Source organism: Myotis brandtii, unplaced genomic scaffold (genome assembly GCF_000412655.1).
Source record: "Myotis brandtii unplaced genomic scaffold, ASM41265v1 scaffold397, whole genome shotgun sequence".
Classification (NCBI taxonomy): Eukaryota; Metazoa; Chordata; class Mammalia; order Chiroptera; family Vespertilionidae; genus Myotis; species Myotis brandtii.
In genome coordinates this window covers 491576-509780 of record NW_005365229.1, presented here as the reverse complement: position 1 = coordinate 509780, position 18205 = coordinate 491576, and positions in this window count along the sequence as shown.

The following is an 18205-nucleotide window of genomic DNA, read 5'->3' as shown; positions in this document are numbered from 1 at the left end:
CACCCCCTTTTCTAGTTCTAAGCTGTGTCTTCTGAATTCCCTCAGCCCCAGGAATAGGTAAGCAATGTAACTTAGCCATTCGACGCACCCCATCCTCCCACTCACAAAGATGGTTTCAGGGAATAGCCATTCTTAGCTAACCTTGGAGCTGAGCCAGACCTATATGGAGAGAGGACCTAACTTTCACTCAATACTGAAGTTGAATCTGATGGTAAATCTGCAGCAAAGACTGAGAAAGTCTTTCCTTCTTCGAACCTTTGGTAGTCACTAATATGTTTTCTATTTCTATAGATTTGACTACTATACATGGAATCATAAAACATGTGGCCTTTTGTGTCTGGCTTCTTTCACTTAGTATAATATATTCAAGCTTCCCCTCTGTTGTGGCATATGGACTTCATTCCTTTTTCATGGCTGAATACTATCCCACTGTATGTACAGTCCACATTTTGTTTATCTATTTATTACTGAATGGACATTTGGATTGTTTCTACCTTCTGGCTATTATGAATAAGACTGTTCTGAATATTCGTGTACAAGTTTTTGTGTGAATCTATATTTCTAATTGTCTTAGCTATATATAGGGTGTCCCAAGAAAATGTATACACACACTTTGAATAATTATAAAGGCAGTGTTTATTAAAATACATTTCATTTTCAAAATTGAGCTATCAGCTGTTACAGTGTGTATACATTTGGGGGCCACCCTGTACATAGGAGTAACGTTGCTGGGTTATGTGGGAGCTCTGTGTCTAACCTTTTGAAGAACTGCCAGACAGTTTTCCAAAACAGCTGCACCACTTCACATTCCCAGCAATGTATGAGCGTTCCAATTTTTTGACATCTTGTCAACACTTGTTATTGTCTGTCTTTTTTTATTATAGTTACCCTGGTGTTTGTGAAGTGGTGTTTCATTGTGGTTTTGATTTGCAGTCCCCCAAAGACTAACACATTTCCTTTTAATGATTAAATTATGGTACCTGTGGCCCCTGCTTGTTGGAAAATAACCCCACTGTAAGTAATCTCCAGTTACGAATTTCTTGTAATGCCACCTAAGCCCACAATCAAACCTATCAGCTGCAGTTACCAAACCAAACATGCCCAGTCCTTCCCCCACCCCTTCCACAGACCACACTGGTCCACATTTACACTACCCAAAGTCCACACCAAGAATCCCTCTCCAGCAGACCCCATGGCTTACAATCAATCACGCTGGGTTCAGGGGAGAGGGACAGGGTGCTGTTCCATTCCATTAAAAGGCAGAGAATCCCATTTCTCAAATTCTTGGGCCAAACCCAAACCCAGCTCTGCACAGAATCTGCAAATACTCTAAAGAAATGTTCCCTAAGCTTCTGATCAGCTTCTGCCATTAGTGAAAGGCAATTTATGGAGCCAGGTAAGAAATAGAATGCACACAGCTCGCCATCCTCTAACACTGAGCCCTCCTCCCAACATTTCTTCTCCTTCTAGTTCAATGTTTCTCAGCAATATTGACAATCGGAGCCAGATAGTTCTTTGTCTTGGGGAGATACCCTGTGCATTGTGAGATGTTCAGCGGTGTCCCTGGTCTCTAGCTACTAGATGCCAGTAGCACCGCCCCCCTCATTTGTGACAACCATTGTCAAATGTCCCCTGGGAGAAAAACCACCCATGGTGGGGAACCACTGTAGTAATTTGTCTAATTTATGGTAAGCATAATTCTAAGTTAGCCCCCAAGATTCTAGCCCCCTAATGTAGACCCTCATATAATCCCTTCATCTTAAATGTAAGTGGTGCCTATAAATATGATAGGGTGTTATCTTAGTTCGAGCTGTTATAACAAATGTCCATAGATAGTGGCTGAAACAACAAACATTTATTCTAGAAGCTGGGAAGTCCAGGATCAAGGTACTGGCAGGTCTTGTGTCTGGTGAGAGACCACTTACTGGTTTGCAGGCAGCTGAATTCTCCTTGTATCCCCACATGACAGAGAGATAGCTAGCTAGCTCTCTGGCCTCTTCTCATGAAACCATTAATCCCATTCATAAGGGCTACACTCTCCCCACCTAATTACTTCCCAAAGGTTCCACCTCCACATACCGTCACATTGGGATTAGGGTTTCAACATGAATTGGGAGCCAGGGACACAAACATTCAGTCCATTGCAAATGTCATTCCCATGATTAGGTTACATTGTATAACAAAGGAGGAGGGATTTTGCAAATATAATTAAGGTCCCTAATCAGTAACTTTGAGTTAATAAAAAGAGAGATGATCCTCAGTAGGCTTGGCCCAATCAGGTGAAGCCTTTAAAAGATGGTTTAGCACTGGCCTGTTGGCTCAGTTGGTTGGAGTGTCGTCCCATAAACCAAAAGGTCAGGGCACATACCTAGGTTGTGCGTTCAATCTCTGGTGGAAAGCATACAGGAGGCAACCAATGGATGTTTGTTTCTCACATGGATATTTCTCTCTCTCCCTTCCCTCTCTCTAAAATGAATAAAAACGTATCTTCAAGTGAGGATTAAAAAAATAATAATCATAACCTTGCTGGCATGGCTCAGTGGTTGAGTGTTGACCTATGAATCAGGAAGTCACTGTTTGATTCTCGGTCAGGGCATATGCCTGGGCTTTGGGCTCAATCCCTAGTGTGGGGCAAGCCAGGAGACAGACAATCAATGATTCTCTCTCATCATTGATGTTTCTATCTCTCTCTCCCTTCCTCTCTGAAATCAATAAAAATATATTTTAAAAATAATAATAAACAAACAAACAAATAAATAAGTGATGGTTTAGAGTAGAAGACAAGAAACAGCAGCAGACACTCTCCTGTGGGCCTTAAAGAAGCAACCAACCACATTGGAAACTGCCTATAGAGTGGGACAGCCCCTAGGAGCTGAAGGCCTCAGTCCTACAGCCAAAAGGACCTGAGTTCTGTCAACAAACCTGAATGAACTCAGAAGAGGAGTCCAAGATTCAGAATGGAACACAGCTCAGCAGACACCTTTTGAGACTTTGAGCAGAGAACCCAGTCAGCCATGCCTGGACTTCTGACCGACAGAAAGTATGAGATAATACGTGAATGTTAACTTTGTGGTCACTTGTTCCACAGCAAAAAAAAAAAAAAACAAAAAAACAAAAAAAACACTAAACTAAACATACTTCCAAAATAAATATCACTGTTCTTATCAGTGCTCTATGACAAGAGACTCTGACTCAATTAGGAGGGGGCTGGGGCCCTGGCTTTGGTATTTCTTAGAGACCCTCCAGGACATTACATGTGTATTTAGAGTTGAAAAGCACTGATTTTGGTAAAAGAGGCAGGATTTAGAGTATCTATGACTAGTGGAGATATTTTTATTAATCTGACTAATCATTTTGAGAGGGAAAACACCATTATACAGGCCTTGAATAGTTCAAAACATACATAATAAAAAAAAAAACCCACAATGTCTATTGGGTGATAATTTGGACCTTTTCTCAATATATACAAGCGTAGAAATAAGCCAAGTCTGAGGTTATCAGGGATCTTCTGGTTGCCAGAGATGAGGAACACTTCTTGTATTTGACCCCATGTGGCCTTTTATAATATCAACCACTTCCTTTTCCATAACACTCTCTCCTTTTATTTCCATGATCCTGCATTTTTCTTACCTCCCAATGTCTCCAGTGATTCCTTTTTAACTCTCTCCTTTCTCCAAAGGCTTCTCTTCCTTTTCTACAAAGCTCCATTCTTGATCTTCTTCTGAGGTCTCCGTTGGCCAAGAGGACATACAATTAAGATTTTGAGGGAAGTTTCCCTTGGTACCTCTCTCTCTTCCCTTGCTCTCCCTTCCAATCCAATTCATCATGAATGCTTTACAACTTTAGCTCCTAAAATGTTTAAAATCCACACACTATTCTCCACCTCTGCACCACCACATCTCCACCACCTCTCACCTGGGCAACTGTATCATTCTCCTCACTGGTCATCCTTTTTGCACTTCTGTTCTTTCTTCAATCCTTTCTTCAGCAGCTAGACTAATCTTTCCAAAACTCACTGTTTTTTAATGTTAAAACTTCTCTATAATGTTCCAATACTCTTAGAATAATGACCAAAATCTTACTATGGCTTAGGAAGATGATATTTTCCAAAAATCTGATGCTTCCTGCTACCAACCCCTGCCTCTAAGCAAAGCTGTAATGGAAAGCAGTTGGGGGAAGGGTTGGAGGGGAGCTAGCCTTCAAGGGCAGCCCAGAAAGTATATCTGTGTTGTGTCACCATGAGGGAGGCTGGCTAACAGAACCAGCCACCAGTTCTATGAATTTGCAGCATTGTCCCCTGACTGGGCCCATCCTTAGGGGCTAGATTTGGGGGCTTGGGGCTCTGCTTGGAATGAACAATGAGACAGCTTTCTGCCCCACACCCAATTTTTAGGCCATGATACTTTTGCCTAGAGAACATTTTTACATTGTCAAGTTGATTAGAACAAGGATCTACAAGGCTTTGCATGGCCTGAGTCCTACAAATATCTCTGATGTTACCTCTATGTAGGCCCTCCTCACTCACCATTCCCTAACTGACTGGCATCCTTTAAGTTCTTTTGGGTGTTTCTTTTACATACCAAGTTTCCTCCTGCCATAGGATCTGCAGGGCTCCCCATCGCTGTAAAGTTCCTCCCTTACCTGTCTCTGCTTACCTCCTACCTGACCCACACATGGCATTTTCCAAGTTCCTCAGACATGACAGGTTTCCCTCGCCGTGACCAGTGTGTGCTTTCCTTTGTGGGGCTCCTCACAGCTGCCATTTTACATGCATCCCTGTGATTATTTCATTAATATTTTCCCACCACTGGATTGTGACATGAAGCCACACAAAGTGTCTTTTTAGTTCATTGTTCTGTCCCCAGCGACCAGCATGGAGACTAGGTCCCTGGCAACACTCAATCAATGCTGTTTTTGAAGAAGTGAAAGCAGGGAATAAGGAATGAAATCCTCTCATCCCCAGTTTCCTCAACTATAAAAATAAAATAGAGATAGTAACTGATGTCAAGGGGAAATGGTTAGAAGGGGTGAATGAAATGGTGAAATGAGGTATGTACAGGCTTCAAATAATACAATCACTGCTTAACAAACATCGTTAGTTCTCTTCTTGCCTGTCAGCTAGACCAGCTGGCCAGTTGTACTGAGAAAAGACAAACTGAGCAATGGGGAAAATCCATTTTCCTCTTCTTCTCTTGAATCACTCATGCCACTGCCTACCTAAGACTCTTGCCCACCCATCATTCATTCCCAACCCTTTTTCCAAATCCCATCTGGAATACCCCTGCCATCTCCGGCTCAGGATAATTAGACAAAGATCATTAGAGGTTGGGATGAGAGAGGAAGGAGAAGCAGAGGGAGGGCAGGAACCAAGGCTGTTGCGTGCCTGGGGTGAGTGAGGAGAGGACACGCCCAGTGGGAGGGATTGGAGACTAAGGTTCTGACTCTGTACAAAGCAGCCCAGACTCCACTGAAGGAAAGCAAGGGAAGTGGGTGGAATCCTTCGTGCCTTTACCCTTTTAGGGAAGCAGCTTCCAACTTTGAAAACAGGTATATATTCACCGCAGAATTTCTTCTGTTTGGCTGCCATCCAAAGCCAACTCTTCTCTTGGCTCAGTTATAATAAACATCCTCGGTGACTATGGGTAAACAAAGAGGGAAGTGAGAAACTCGGAGACTTTAAATTGTCAATGTGGAAAGATTGCTGCAATTTGATATGACTAAAAATAAAGAGGGAGGAATGAAGGAATTCTCAGAACAGTTTTTGGAGTGTGAGATGCAGTATTACCTCTGTCAGGCCGAGGAGTCAGGAGGAGAAGGGATGCTGCCTGAGCCATCCTTTTCTTTCTCCCTTTTTTGTAATATTTTCCAAAGGAGTGCCTGAAACACTAAATTATGCAGCTTTACTTCATTTAAGTAGCTCAAGGCCATGACACTGTCTCAGTATTTAGCATGCCCCCAAATCAACCTCACCTCTTCTTTTCAAAAACAGGTCACTGGGCACCATTTCCAGAGATTCAAGTCCCTGATGCAAGTGGTCTGAAGAACAGTCTTTTGGAAATACTCATTAGAAAGATCCTCTTATTCAGGTATGGCCAGTAAGTTTCCGTTCACATGTTAACTGTAATTGATTGAGAGTGTCTGCTGGAGCCCTAGATTGAGACAAATTCTGAGCCAGAGCCTATTGATTAGTGATGTCTGTCATGGGCAGGGACTTAAGAATTATGGCAGGCATGGCATGTGTTTCCCATCCGTACTCTAAACATTCGTTGAGCAGACATGTACCAAGCACTGAGACAACAGAAAGATTAGAACATATCCAGCTCATGCTGTGGTAAAATCTGTGAGGAGACATATTACAAATCTAAATTATGGTTTATCACAGAGATATGGACACAGTGCTGTGACAGGACAGAGAAGGGAGCAGGGAACTATGTCTGGGCAATTAGAGAAGATTTTGTGGAACAAATGAGATTTGATCCTGGTCTTGGCAAATGAATAGGAACTTCACAGGTGAAAGGAGGGGAAAATACATCTAGGCTAGAAAGGATAACACACATAAAAGAGAAAAATATTTTCTGAATTTTGGTTAAAAATAAAAAGTTAATTGAATAAAACACAATCATCAAGTCAAGCGGAAGGAGGCAAAACTACAAAGGTCATCTGGGTGCTAAGACCTATCCTCCAATGTTTTGTGGCTTTATGAATCCTTAGATTCCCATAATAATGCCAGCCACACAATAGGCATTCAATTCAAGGGATGTGGCAAATGAGTAAATGTGGTTTTCTGTTTTCTCTCTCATTCTGTGTGTGTGTATGTGTGTGTGTGTGTGTGTGTGCACCTGTCTGTCTGTCTCATTGGCCAAGTACTTTCCATCACTATCTTTTTTCATTCTCACAACGGCCCTAGAAGCCTTCCTCATTCTCTTTATTTTATAAATGAGAAACAGAGGCTCCCAGAGCTTTCGCATTTTAGCTCAGGCCTTTTCAACAACTACTCTGCATGTAAAACTCAAGGATAGGACTCTTACCCTGGAAATCCCAGGTCTAAGGGAAACATGAATAGAACGGAAATGCATATATTTTGGGGATATCTTCAGGGTTACACAAATGATCTTAATGACTATGTCCTTAGAGCTCTGCTGAAGTCAAAGGTGATGCTGTTTCTTTAAAAATTAAATTAAAATAAATAAAGAAGAACGATCATGCGACCATCTGCTGGATCTGTGTTGGCCCGTGTGGAGTGTCAGCACAGGGATGGGTTTTGATGTGGGGAAGAGTTAAGCCTTGAGTTATTATCAGAATTAGGGGGCTTTATTGGTTCACATTGTCCAATCTTCCCCAGCCATTATGGTTTAGCCGAAACATTAAACTACTTTAAACTTTCATTTTCCTCTTAAAACTAAATTAGTTCGGAGGAAATTGTATTTTCCCAGCTCTAGCACCAGCCTCAGGCAGAGGGAGTTACAGTACAGCGCACAGATAAACAACAATCAGGGCCTAATTACTAAGTGGTAAGGGCTGTGTTTCTCGAGTTACATTTGCTTTAGAGTTCCTGGGGTCCTGGAGCGGCCGGTCTCCAGTAGGTTTGCTCAGGAATTTTCCTATTACTTACTTGAGTGACAGCCTCCCTGCATCCCTGGCTGTGGAAAGGGGAAGGGCAATGGAATTTATAAAGCACCTACTATGCACCTGCACTGTTAGGTTCTAAGATGTGTTACTCTATCCTTACTGTTAGCATTATGAGATCCACCTTATAGCTAAGGATACTTGAGGTGAGGGCTAGTGAATGGAGGATGATTCCCTGAGCACCTATTTCTGGGCCAGGAAATATGTAAATATTCAGGTAACTTTCTCTCTCTCTCTCTCTCTCTCTCTCTCTCTCTCTCTTTTCAAATGTAGCAAAAATCTGCTCCTGTCTGCAAAGCACCTCCTTCTTTGGGGAAATAGTACTCCTTTTATTCCAACCACACATACAAGCCACCAAGAATAGTCATCTGAGTCAAGATGAGTCAATCACAGGACCTCAAATAGTCATGTGATTAAAGCTGAGCCAATCACAGGACCTCACCACCTTGGTGACAGTGATTGATCTAAGAGGGTGGGAACATGATGAAGGCCAAGCCAATCACATTTCTTCCCCAGAATATTTCTACCTGGGGCTGGAGCTAGACTTTTAGCTTTTCTGGTAGAGAAGCCAGAAAAATATAACTTTTACCTACTGGTGGCCATGAAGGCCAGTAAAAGCCATCCGCAGAAAGACAAAATAATAATAACAATAATAATAATAATAATAAACCTTGGCAGGCATAAAGGAGAAATCTGAGATCTGGAGAGAGAAAGAGATCCTCTTACCCCGGCTGTATTCTCATCTTGTCCATAATTTGATTACTCGGACCCATAACCACCACCACCTTTTGCCCTAGAAGAGTTCAATCAAGATGGGTCTCTGTCATTTGCAAACAAGAAATATGACGACAATCTCATTGCCATATCTAGCAACTATTGGTTACATAGTCTATGCCAGGCACTAATCTCAGTGCTTCATTTGTGTTAAATCCACACAACTTTATGAGTAGGTATCAATGGTACTCCCATTTTACATTTAAGGAAACTGAGGCACAGAGATAATAAAGTGACTCACCCAAGATCACAAACCTAGAGTTTCAAAAATGAAAAATATGGACTATGTATGGTTCCCTTTTATCCATGCTTAGCTACAAACAATGGGGTAGGGACGAAGTATTACATTTCACAGATGGGGCAAACAAATCTTACAGTTGAAGAGTTTCACTGTGATGGAGCTAGGATTCAACCTACTCCGGAACTAACACTCTTACCTCAAGATAGAATCTTCCTGTTGCATCTGCTCAGATGCTTCATCAGTTCATGGCCCTTCGCTGATCTCTTTTTATTTCTACAAATGGAAATATCTTTGTGTTTTCTTTTTCCACTGAATCCAGAGATGATACAGGCTGCCTGATGCTGGTCTCAACGGCGGCGCCCCAGCTCCCAGACGCTGAGGACCAAAACTGCCTGTTATACAACCGTTCCGAACCGGCGGGCTGATCACCCCTGGCAGGAGCAGCCCCAGACCGACCTGAGTGTTTGATGCCGCCAGAGCGTGTCAGGGCTGCCCAGGCATCAGCTAGTCTCTTTTAATTCTGAGAGTGAGAGAGAGAGAGTCTGGATGTGCAGAACACAGGGAGGAGGCAGGAAGACAGGAGAGAGAAGGGCAAGGTGAGATAATATAGCACTTCTGAAAAGCAAACAAACAAAACTAAAAAAACAGATGCCACGATTGCTCATTCCCCGACTGAGGGCCCGATCTGACATTCAGGGTTTCTCTTGAAAATGAGGATTTGATCAAGGTGACCTTGTACACAAGGATGTTTCATTCACCAAGGAGCCCGAGACCCCCTGATCCGCATCGCAGTGGGCTTGGTCTGAGGGGAACTCCTCTCTTGCCTCTCAATTGGGCTGTGAAAACACCTGCCTATCATGTGTGTCTGCAAGTAGCATCACCAGGGTGGGAGGAGGTGGCTTTGATAGCAATGACCATGAGACCCTGGCATGACTGCAGTCTGGTGTCAAAACGGGAGTCTCTGGGCAGCAAATATCGACATGGTCTCTACCTCCCCTTAGCCTCACCCTCCTCCAGCCTCCCACCCAACAGTTGCATAAAACTCCTCCCAGAGATAGACTCCTCTTTGCTCTGGGCCGTGAGAGAGGTGTTTGGGATAAAGTTGGATTCATTTCCGGTGGCCGCTGTTACACATTGCCACCAACTTAGAGGCTTCAAGCAACACAGATTTACTATTTTACAGCTCTGGAGTCTAAAATGGGCCTCGCTGGGCTAAAATCTGGATGTCAACAGGACTGCATTCCTTTCTGGTGGCTCTAGGAAAGGATCCCTTTCTTTGGCTTTTCTGGCTCCTAGACGTCACCAGCATTCCTTGGCTTGTGGCCCCTTCCTCTATCTTCAAAGTCGGCAATATTGGGCCACGTTTTTATCACACCATCATCTCTCTGACTGTGTCTTCTGTCTTCCTGTTCCACTTAAAATGGCCCCTGTGATCACGGTAGACGCACCTGGAAAATCCAAGACGATCTCCCCATCTCAAGGTCAGCGGGTTAGCAACCTTAATTCCTCTTTGCCATATAATCTAATATGTTCACAGCTTCCAGAGACTAGGCCATGGACATCTGTGGCGGATCGTCAGGCTGCCTGCCCTAGGGGTTTTAGCAAAATCTTTAACACATTTAATGTCCTTGCCCTGCTGCTTCCAGACACAGACAGAAGACCAGAGCAAAAGACTCAGAAATTCACGTGACAGTGTTTGCCCTGCCCTTGCGCACAGTAAGTTTACTTGTCACAATCTGGAGAAATCCTCACATGTGGACGCAGAGGCAGGTACGTGGACGTCTGCTGTAGGGCTGTTACAGTAGCCAACGGCAACGGGGAAGCTACGTAATTCTTCATCCTCAGGATCCTGTCTAACGCAGGGCTGGGACAAGGATGGTGGCCAACACTTCACAGCGATAATGTCCATTTCTATGAACAAATATGGAAGAAGCCCCAAGACAGCATTCCCTGAGCAGGAAAAGAGTACACAAACTTTTTGTGCCCCCACAAACACCATACTCTCTTCTGCCAAAGTAACGATATACGCTCACATTGTCGGTGGCCTCTCAGGCCCCTGTGTGGTCACAGTGTCCACACAGGCCCAGGTTTGTCCACCAGGATTTTGGTTCAAAGAAACGTGAGGGTCACATCAGAGGCCACCACCATGAGGTGCTGTCATGCCAGGGTGTGACTGCTGGGTGTCAATGGGTCCCTGACCAGCGGGCACTGCTGGACAACCCAGACTGCCAGAGGGTGGTGAGTGGGCTGTGCAGACTCGTGTTATGTCACAGGGTGTCTGCCTTTCAGGACACTCGGGGTTCTGGGGCCATGGTGGCGAGGCATCAGTTGGCAGGACAACGGGCTCACACTTTTGGAACGTGGGCAGGATGCCAGCGCGGATGTCATCTCACTCGGAAGAGCATCTTCAGCTGTGGGCCAGCCCTCAGTGAGTGCTCCAATGTCCTCTCGTTCAGCTCAAACTCTGGGCACACCATATGTTTTAAAAGACTCAAAAGTGGCCCTGACCGGTTTGGCTCAGTGGATAGAGCATTGGCCTTCGGACTGAAGGGTCCCGGATTCGATTCTGGCCAGGGGCATGGGCCTTGGTTGCGGGCACATCCCCGGTGGGGGGTGTGCAGGAGGTGGCTGATAGATGTTTCTCTCTCATCGATGTTTCTTGCTTTCTGTCCCTCTCCCTTCCTCTCTGTAAAAAACCAATAAAGTACATTTTTTTAAAAAGACTCAAAAGTGGAGTTTGATTTTCTTCGTTTCTCAGGTTAAATGTCAGAATTAAAGTTACCAAGAAAGGCTCCTCCTCTCTGTTCTTTCTATATTGTACATTGCTCTTGGCACTCGCCCAATTTCTCTCTCTCTCTCTCCCTCAGTGTATGTGGGCATGCATGCACACACACATTTCTCTCTGTACATCTGCGTGTACATCTGTGTGTGTAGCTGCACCTGTGTATACGAGTATGTGGTTCCCTCTTTTGGCATCTCTGTGCCTCTTCGACTTGTCCTTGGGGCTCTGATCAGGCTCTTTCTCATCTTTCCCGATTTCCTTCATTTCTCAGGTTAAACGTCAGAATTAAAGTTACCAAGACAAGCTCCTTCTCTCTGTTCTTTCTATATCATACATTGCTCTTTGCACTCACCCAATCTCTCTCTCTCTCTCTCTCTCTCTCTCTCTCTCTCTCTCCCTGTATGTGGGCATGCATGCACACACACATTTCTCCCTGTACATCTGCGTGTACATCTGCCCAGTCAGATCCAGACACAAGGGAAGCAGAGCCTGCCCTTCCACACCCCAAATCCCGGGCATTCAGTAGGACCTAGGACCACCACTATTTTGAACGAGGCTGCAGCATCCCCAGTGACGGCCTTTGATTCTTCAGAAAAGCGGAGACCGCCAGCTTCCCAGTTTTTGTGATTCCTCCCTTCAGTCCTCTCTAACTCTGTCCTTCTCCCTCCGTCTTTGATGCTAAGGAGAGCGAGAGGAAAAGAGGGCAACTTTTCTCCCTTCCTTTTCTCCCCACCCGTCCAGGCCCTGAGCTCACATCCATCCGTGGCTCTGCCCACACAATGCCTGGCAGCCCAGTCAGCTCCAGACACAGGGAAGCAGAGCCTGCCCTTCCACACCCCAAATCCCGGGCATTCGGTAGGACGCCACTATTTTGAACCAGGCTGCAGCATTCCCAGTGACGGCCTTTGATTCTTCAGAGAAGCGGAGACCGCCAGCTTCCCAGCGCCCCGATGAGTGCAACGCAAGCCTGCAGTCAGCAGTTTTGTTAACTTTCTCCTTGAGGACACTCCTCCACTCTTGGAAGAGAGGCTGGAAGAAAAGGAAAAATAATAACTGTGCATCCCAGTCTTGTCAGTTACAGGTATTTTTCCTCCTGTTTTTATGTATCTAGTCATAACCCCGCACCCGGAAAATGTAAGCACCGCCGCATTGTTAGCATTTTGCAGAGAGAAGGTTTCTAATACAACACCGCCAATTTACTGGCGAGAGGAGCTGGAGTCTGTATTTACAGCTAGCGGGCCGGATGGCTTCTAACGCTCCTGGCGCACAGATGACAGGTGCACCGGCTGCTCTTCCTTCCATCCCTCCTCCGTGTGGCGTGCAGCTTATTCCAATCACGCTGCCTCTATCACAGGGATCAGAGCCCCCACTCCTGGCCTCTTGTCAGGAGAGATAACAGTGGTTTGGGGGAGAAAAATTGGATTTTGGAGCCTCCCAGGGCTGGGATTACATCTTTTTTCACTTACTGTCTTGGTTACTTTGGGCAAATCACTTAGCCCCTCTGGGTTTTGCTGCTGATTCCTTAAGTGCAAAATAGAGGTAACAATCCTATTTCCAAGACTGTAGTAAGGATGGCCTAAAATGTCTTATGTACATAGTACAGTCGCGTATATTATATAATGCCAAAAAAAAAAAAAAGAAGTTAGTTCATCTAGAGCAGTGGTTCTCAACCTTCCTAATGCCGCGACCCTTTAATACAGTTCCTCATGTTGTGGTGACCCCCAACCATAAAATTATTTTCGTTGCTACTTCATAACTGTAATTTTGCTACTGTTATGAATCATAATGTAAATATCTGATATGCAGGATATATTTTCATTGTTACACATTGAACATAATTAAATCATAGTGATTAATCACACAAAAAATATGTAATTATATATGTGTTTTCCGATGGTCTTAGGCTACCCCTGTGAAAGGGTCGTTCGACCCCCAAAGGGGTCGTGACCCACAGGTTGAGAACCGCTGTTCTAGATCCAGGCATGGGGTATGGCAAATATTAGTTGCTCAATAGATGGTTGAAAGAGTGTGTAGGACTTGGGTGGGTTTGAATGAGTGGGATCAGCCGCTCAGATTGTGGCCAGTGGTAAAGTTCAATTGAGGCCTGCAGACTAAGACTGTTGAAAGCCTTTCCCTCCTCCTGCTTCCCAGGTCATTGATGAATCTTTCCCGCTCAGGCATTTTACAGTTTGGGGCTCTGAGTGCAGATTGCTGAAGAGGATCCATGTGAATCAGGACCCTTTGATGACAAAAACTTGCATCAAATTCCCTTAAGTAATAAAGGGTGGCATTGGATTACATAACTGACCTTCCAAGGAGTGAGAGGAAGAGAGGGCTGCCTTCAGGCATGGCTAAATCCAGGGGTCAGTGGCTGCTGTTGGAACTCACTCCCTCAGCCTTTTAGTTCTGCTTTCCACTGAGTTGGTTTTAAGATGGCTCTCTCCACAGGGTGCGTCCTATATACCTACATTCCAACGATTTTCACTTAAAACAGGGGTTAGCAATGGGCTAAATCTGGCCCTGCCTGGTGTTTTGTTTGTTTTTTTGTTAATCCTCATCTGAGGATATTTTTTTCCATTGAATTTTAGAGAGAGGGAAAGGAGGGAGGGAGGAAGAAAGGTAGAGAGAGAGAGAGAGAGAGAGAGAGAGAGATGTGAGAGAGACACATCAATTGGTTGCCTCCCACACACACCCTGACTGGGGCTGGGGATCTAACCTGCAAGCCAGGTACATGCCCTTGACTGGGAATCAAACTCACAACCCTTCAGTGAGCCGACCAGCACTCTAACCACTGAGCACATTGGCCAGGCCCCCCCCTGCCTGTTTTTATAAAGTTTTATTTGAACACAGCCACACCCATTCATTTATGTACTATCTAGGGCTACTTTCACTCCACAACAGTAGAGTTGAGTAGTTTCGACAGACCACGTGGCCCCCAAAGCCTAATATATTCACTACCTGGATCTTTCCAGAAAACACTTGTCAACCTCTGACCTGAAAAAAGAGTCCTACTTTTGCTACGTGTAGGTATAAGCTCTGAGGGTCATGCTTAAGTCATGGTTCTCTCCCTGCATCACTCACTGTGACCAGGGATGTGGCCGACTCTGACTGGCCAGCCTTCATCATGTGCCCACCCCTGTGCTGGAGGCTAAAGCGGGCCAGAGCACCTTGACCGAAAGCCCCACGGAGGCCACAGGGAGGGAATAGGGGGGTGGCACCTCCCCTGGGGCAAAGCCAAGGACTGCTACCAGAAGAAGGAAGGCGTACTGGGCAGGCAAAAGCAAGGGAAGCCCAGTGGGAAAATAGGAGTGAATCAAAATAGGGTAAGAGGCACAGATGGGAGGCTCCCTGTTTTTCAAAGCATCCAGTCCCACAATTCACTTTATAGGACTGTGGGTCAGCGAGCGGAAGCCCATTTCCTGGAAGGATGGTCACAGGTTCCTGTGATCGGGAAATCCAGGCTGTCCTCACCACTGATGACTCAGCAGAGGAAAAAGGAAACAAAATAAAACATTATTGACCCTTCGGTTGGAGATATGGCCAAGGGCAGAGGCTAAATTGTGCAAGCCTCTTAAACCAGAGCTATCATCTGAAGCTGGTGCCCCTTCAGGCACTGCCCAGGCCCCTCGGGTCTGGGTAAAGAGCTGGAGAAGCTGTCTCTTGACCCAGCAGGGCTGTGAAGCCAGCCAAGCAAGCCAGCCAAGCAGGTTAGGCCAGGAATGTGAACACATGGCACTCCTCCCTCCCTCCTTGAGCAGGGAAGACACAGCTAATCCATCACAGAGTTTATCCCCTCTGTGCCACGCATCAATCATGCACTCACCACCATTAAATCTATTTATCCTTCCTAGTTAACCAGAACCAGACTCCTCACCTGGCTGCAAAGAGCATGCAGGGCCTCCCCATTCTAAACTCCTGTCCTTACCCACCTACCCCCGCTCCCCCCTCGCACGGATTTCCTCTGGCATTGATCCCCATTCTAAACTCCTGTCCTTACCCACCTACCCCCCGCCCCCCTCACACGGACTTCCTCAGACATAACAATCTCTTATTCAAACCATTAAATGGCCAACCAAACATCCATTGATGAATGAAAGTGTGGTATATGCATTCAATGGAATATTATGCAGCCTGAAAAGGGAAGGAAGTTCGGACAGATGCTGTGACCTGGGGGAAACCTTAAACATTGCACGCTAAGTGAGATAAGCCAGCCACAAAAGGGCAGATAGTGTATGGTTCCACTTATACGAGGCAACTAGAACTTCACTGACACAGAGTGTAGAATGGTGGGTACCAGGCCCTGGGGGGAGAGGAAGAGGGGAAGTTATGCGTAATGGAAACAGAGCCTCCGTTCGGGAAAATGAAAGAGTCTAGAGATGGATGGTGGTGATGGTTGCACAATACGTGAATGTACTGAAGTGCCACTGAACTGTACACTTTGAAATAACTTAGAAAGTAAATTTTATGTTATGTATTAAAAAAGTAAATGGCTTTGCATTGCCAGCATAATGTTTAGTCTCTCCACTGTTCTCATCCATAATTCCAGTTTTATTCCCCCCAATTCTTCATATTTTTAATGCTCCTACCACAAGTTCCTTTCCCAAGATGTACACTGTGTTCATTTTTATCACCATCCCCACTCAAGCTATCTCCCTGGCCTGTGGAGTGGACAATGGGAGCTACATTTCTCTTACCCAGGACATACCCTGTCTCACTCCTTAGGGATCTCTTTCCCTCCATGTGACCTCAATTCTGCAAATTTCTTTCTAAACCCACCCTTCTTCTTTTTTTAAAATATGCTTTTTGTTGATTTTTAAAGAGAGAGGAAGGGAGAGGGATAGAGAGATAGAAACATTGATGAGAGAGGAAATTGATTGGCCACCTCCTGCACGCCCCCTACTGGGGACTGAGCCAGCAACCCAGGCATGTGCCCCAACGAGGAATCACATCTGTGACTTCTTTTTTTTCTTTTTTTTTTTTTCTGTTGCTGGGTCTCTCACCTGTGACTTCTTGTTTCGTGGGTCAATGCTCAACCACTGGACCACATGCTGGGCCCACCCTTCTTCTTTAATACTCACTTGATTCCTTTGAGGCAAACTTCATCTCACCTTTGATGCCTTCCCATAGCACCTTCCTTGATGAACTCTCTGCTTCCCTCGTTCTAAGGTTCATTGTGCTTCAATCTTTGTCCTCAATCTTTTTGGCTTGATGTGCAGAGTCACACTGAGTCCAGATGTGCACAATCCATGAAAAACACATCCCCGCAATGTCCTCAAATCTGGAACGTGTGTTTTCAAACACTCTGGTAAGTAAGCTCACCTAGGAGTTTGTTTTAAATGCACATTCTGGCCCCATCCCATAGAGTCTGGTTCAATTTGTCTCATGCAGGAGGTTCATGGACCACACTTTGAGAAACACCCCTCTAGAACCTAAGTCAAGGTCAATTTGAAACTTCAGTCTGTGATCATCTCCGCCTCAGGTTGGGGTACTCAGCAGTTGGTGTTAAGAAGAAAGCTATGTACCTAGGTGTAATATTTCTTGACATTTCAGTCCATCTTTCCTTTTCTGTCCAATCTACTTCTTACTCCGTTTTTTGTGCAATTACTATTAAATACTGTCATTTTGATAGCTTACCTTTCTATAAATAGCATAATTTAAAATTTTTCCCAGGTGTTAAATTAACTCTTTCCACCCAGTTAGCCATACCCAGGCTATTTTAACCACTGAGGTGACAAATATACTAGTAAGTAGGCACCACCATCCCCATGATCAGACCTACCTGATTTTTAGGGGGCAACACCCAGCTTCTATTCACTCATCCAACTAATATCTACTGAGCTTTGGCCATCCCAGCACTGCGCCATGCACATGTACCCTGGAATCCAGACAAAAAAGATCAAATAATTTGTCAGTTCAATAGTTTAGCTGGTAATCTGGGAGGCTGACCAATAGCAGTTGATAAAGCAACTGTCCCATGAGACTAAAGAGGAAGAATGCTTCTAATTCACTAGCTAACCATGGTCTTTCTTATTTCTTACATCTGCCTCCCCCAAACCCTTAATTAAACAACCTAAAACTCTCTCCTTTAAACCACTCATGGCGACCAACGGAATGAAATATGCCTGAGCTGAGTCATGTTTTGTTTTTGTCTTTAATTTCAAGTACAGTATGTAATACACCATTATTAACCATAAACACAATGCTGTACAGTAGGTCTCCAGAATTTATTCATCTTATAACAGAGAGTTTGTACCCTTTGATCACTATCTCCCCAATCCCCCATCCCCCAGCCTCAGTAACCACCATTCTAGTCTGTTTCTATGAGTATGACTTTTTTAGATTCCACATGTAAGTGGAATCATGCAGTGTTTGTCATTTTGTGTCTGGCTTATTTCACTTAGCATAGTGTCCTCCAGATTCATCCATGTCATTGCAAATGACAAGACTCTTTATTAAGGCTGAATAATATTCCATTGTGTATGTATGTATATATACCACTTTTTAAAAAATTAATTCATCTGTTGAGGGACATTTAGATTGTTTTCGTATCATGGCTATTGTGAATGATGCTGCAAATAAATATGAGAGTGCAGATAGCTCTTTGAGATACTGATTTTATTTTCTTTGGATATGTACCCACAAGTGGGATTGCTGGATCACTCGATACTTCTATTCTTAAAATTTTGGGGGGAACCTCCTTAGTGGCTGCGCCAATTTACATTCCCATCAACAGTGCACAAGGGTTCCCATTTCTCCACATTCTTACCAACACTTGTCAATCT